Source organism: Callorhinus ursinus, unplaced genomic scaffold, assembly GCF_003265705.2.
Source record: "Callorhinus ursinus isolate GAN/ISIS: 27379988/994484 unplaced genomic scaffold, GSC_fseal_2.0 scaffold28, whole genome shotgun sequence".
In the NCBI taxonomy this organism is placed as follows: Eukaryota; Metazoa; Chordata; class Mammalia; order Carnivora; family Otariidae; genus Callorhinus; species Callorhinus ursinus.
The window spans coordinates 11,908,594-11,913,034 of NW_027397090.1; positions in this window are offsets into that span (position 1 = coordinate 11,908,594).

Below are 4,441 nucleotides of genomic sequence, written 5' to 3' on the forward strand. Positions count from 1 at the left end.
TTGAGTTTGATAAGTTCTTTATAGATTTTGGATACTAGCCCTTTATCTGATATGTCATTTGCAAATATCTTCTCCCATTCTGTCGGTTGTCTTTTGGTTTTGTGGACTGTTTCTTCTGCTGTGCAAAAGCTTTTTATCTTGATGAAATTCCAATAGTTCATTTTTGCCCTTGCTTCCCTTGCCTTTGGTGATGTTTCTAGGAAGAAATGGCTGCGGCTGAGGTCGAAGAGGTTGCTACCTGTGTTCTCCTTTAGGATTGTGATGGACTCCAGTCTCACGTTTAGGTCTTCCAACCATTTGGAGTCTATTTTTGTGTGTGGTGTAAGGAAATGGTCCAGTTTCATTCTGCGTGTGGCTGTCCAATTTTCCCAACACCATTTGTTGAAGAGACTTTTTGCCATTGGACATTTTTTTCTGCTTTGTCGAAGATAAGTTGACCATAGAGTTGAGGGTCCATTTCTGGGCTCTCGCTTCTGTTCCATTGATCTATGTGTCTGTTTTTGTGCCAGTACCATACTGTCTTGATGATGACAGCTTTGTAATAGAGCTGGAAGTCCGGAATTGTGATGCCACCAGCTTTGCTTTTCTTTTTCAACATTCCTCTGGCTATTCGGGGTCTCTTCTGGTTCCATACAAATTTTAGGATTATTTGTTCCATTTCTTTGAAAAAGGTGGATGGTATTTTGATGGGGATTGCATTGAATGTGTAGATTGCTCTAGGTAGCATTGACATCTTCACAATGTTTGTTCTTCCAATCCATGAGCATGGAACGTTTTTCCATTTCTTTGGTTCTTCCTCAATTTCTTTCATGAGTATTTTATAGTTTTCTGAGTACAGATCCTTTGCCTCTTTGGTTAGATTTATTCCTAGGTATCTTATGGTTTTGGGTGCAATTGTAAATGGGATCGATTCCTTGATTTGTCTCTCTTCTGTCTTGTTGTTGGTGTATAGGAATGCCATTGATTTCTGTGCATTGATTTTATATCCTGCCACTTTACTGAATTCCTGTATGACTTCTAGCAGTTTTGGGGTGGAGTCTCTTGGGTTTTCCACATAAAGTATCATATCATCTGCAAAGAGTGAGAGTTTGACTTCCTCTTTGCCGATTTGGATGCCTTTGATTTCTTTTTGTTGTCTGATTGCTGTGGCTAGGACTTCTAATACTATGTTGAATAGCAGTGGTGAGAGTGGACATCCCTGCCATGTTCCTGACCTTAGGGGGAAAGCTCTCAGCTTTTCCCCATTGAGAATGATATTTGCTGTAGGTTTTTCATAGATGGCTTTTATGATATTGAGGTATGTACCCTCTATCCCTATACTCTAAAGAGTTTTGATCAAGAAAGGATGCTGTACTTTGTCAAATGCTTTTTCTGCATCTATTGAGAGGATCATATGATTCTTGTTCTTTCTTTTGTTTTGATTTGCAGATGTTGAACCCACCTTGCAGCCCAGGGATAAGTCCCTCTTGGTCATGGTGAATAATCCTTTTAATGTACTGTTGGATCCTATTGGCTAGTATTTTGGTGAGAATTTTTGCATCCATGTTCATCAAGGATATTGGTCTGTAATTCTCCTTTTTGATGGGGTCTTTGTCTGGTTTGGGGATCAAGGTAATGGTGGCCTCATAAAACGAGTTTGGAAGTTTTCCTTCCATTTCTATGTTTTGGAAGAGTTTCAGGAGAATAGGTATTAATTCTTCTTTAAATGTTTGGTAGAATTCCCCTGGGAAGCCATCTGGCCCTGGGCTTTTGTTTGTTGGGAGATTTTTTGATGACTGCTTCAATTTCCCTAGTGGTAATAGGTCTGTTTAGGTTTTCTATTTCCTCCTGGTTCAGTTTTGGTAGTTGATACATCTGTAGGAATGCATCCATTTCTTCCAGGTTATCTAATCTGCTGGCATAGAGTTGCTCATAGTATGTTCTTGTAATTGTTTGTATTTCTTTGGTGTTGGTTGTGATCTCTCCTCTTTCATTCATGATTTTGTTGATTTGGGTCATTTCTCTTTGCTTTTGGATAAGTCTGGCCAGGGGTTTATCAATCTTGTTAATTCTTTCAAAGAACCAGCTCCTAGTTTCGTTGATCTCTTCTCCTTTTTTTTGGTTTCTATTTCATTGATTTCTGCTCTGATTTTTATTATTTCTCTTCTCCTGCTGGGTTTAGGCTTTATTTGCTCTTTTTTCTCTAGCTCCTTTAGGTGTAGAATTAGGTTGTGTATTTGAGACCTTTCTTGCTTCCTGAGAAAGGCTTGTATTGCTATATAATGTCCTCTCAGGACTGCCTTTGCTGTATGCCAAAGATTTTGAACAGTTGTGTTTCCATTTTCATTGGTTTCCATGAATTTTTTTAATTCTTCTTTAATTTCTTGGTTGACCCATTCATTCTTTAGTAGGATGCTCTTTAGCCTCCATGTATTTGAGTTCTTTCCGACTTTCCTCTTGTGATTGAGTTCTAGTTTCAAAGCACTGTGGTCTGAAAATATGCAGGGAATGATCCCAATCTTTTGGTACCAGTTGGGACCTGATTTGTGACCTAGGATGTGATCTATTCTGGAGAATGTTCCATGGGCACTAGAGAAGAATGTGTATTCCGTTGCTTTGGGATGGAATGTTCTGAATAGGTCTGTGAAGTCCATTTGGTCCAGTATGTCATTTAAAGTTTATATTTCCTTGTTGATCTTTTGCTTAGATGATCTGTCCATTTCAGACAGGGGGGTGTTAAAGTCCCCCACCATTATTGTATTTTTGTCAATGTGTTTCTTTGCTTTTGTTATTAATTGCCTTATATAATTGGCTGCTCCCACGTTAGCGGCATAGATATTTACAATTGTTAGATCTTCTTGTTGGATAGACCCTTTAAGTAGGATATAGTGTCCTTCCTCATCTCTTGTTACACTCTTTGTTTTAAAATCTAAGTTGTCTGATGTAAGGATTGCCACCCCAGCTTTCTTTTGGTGTCCATTAGCATGGCAAATTGTTTTCCATCCCCTCACTTTCAATCTGGGGGTGACTTTGGGTCTAAAATGAGTCTCTTGCAGACAGTATATGGATGGGTCTTGTTTTTTAATTCATTCTGATAGCCTGTGTCTTTTGATTGGGGCATTTAGCCCATTTACATTCAGGGTAACTATGGAAAGATATGAATTTAGTGCCATTGTATTGCCTGTAAGGTGACTGTGACTGTATATTGTCTGTGTTCCTTTCTGGTCTATCCTGCTTTTAGGCTCTCTCTTTGCTTAGAGGACCCCTTTCAATATTTCTTGGAGGACTGGTTTCGTGTTTGCAAATTCCTTTAGTTTTTGTTTGTCCTGGAAGCTTTTTATCTCTCCTATTTTCAATGACAGCCTAGCTGGATATAGTATTCTTGGCTGCATATTTTTCTCGTTTAGTGCTCTGAAGATATCATGCCCGTCCTTTCTGGCCTGCCAGGTCTCTGTGGATAGGTCTGTTGCCAGTCTAATGTTTCTACCATTGTAGGTTACATATCTCTTCTCCCGAGCTGCTTTCAGGATTTTCTCTTTGTCTCTGAGACTCGTAAGTTTTACTATTAGATGTTGGGGTGTTGACCTATTTTTATTGATTTTGAGTGGGGTTCTCTGTGCCTCCTGGATTTTGATGCCTGTTTCCTTCCCCACATTAGGGAAGTTCTCTGCTATAATTTGCTCGAATATACCTTCCTCCCCTCTCTCTCTTTCTTCTTCTTCTGGGATCCCAATTATTCTAATGTTGTTTCGTCTTATGGTATCCCTTATCTCTCGAATTCTGCCCCCGTGATCCAGTAGTTGTTTATCTCTATTTTTCTCAGCTTCTTTATTTTCCATCATTTGGTCTTCTATATCGCTGATTCTCTCTTCTGCCTCATTTATCCTAGCAGTTAGTGCCCCCATTTTTGATTGCCCTTCATTAATAGCCTTTTTGATTTCGACTGGGTTAGATTTTAGTTCTTTTATTTCTCCAGGAAGGGTTTCTCTAAGAACTTCCATGCTTTTTTCAAGCCCAGCTAGTATCTTTAAAATCATGATTCTGAACTCTAGGTCCGACATCGTACTAATGTCCGTATTGAGTAGGTCCCTGGCAGACGGTACTACCTCTTGTTCTTTTTGCTGAAGTGATTTTTTCCGTGTTGTCATTTTGTCCAGAGGAGAATAGATGAATGAGAGAACAAAATGCTAACAGTTTAACAATGTCCCCAACAAATATACTCTAAACAAATCAGAAAAAACAAACCAGGTGAAAAGGGAAAGAAAGAAAAAAGAATGAAAAAAAAAGAAAAAAAAAGATAAAAACAAACAAAAACAGAACAAAACAAAAAAAACCAGAATATGATCAAATATGATCAGGCTAGTGCATAGATCAGTGCCACACATTAGATTTTGGGCGTATTTTGGTCTGTTAGAAAAAACTGTCTCCTAAAATTTTAAAGAAAGAAAGACTTATATATGTA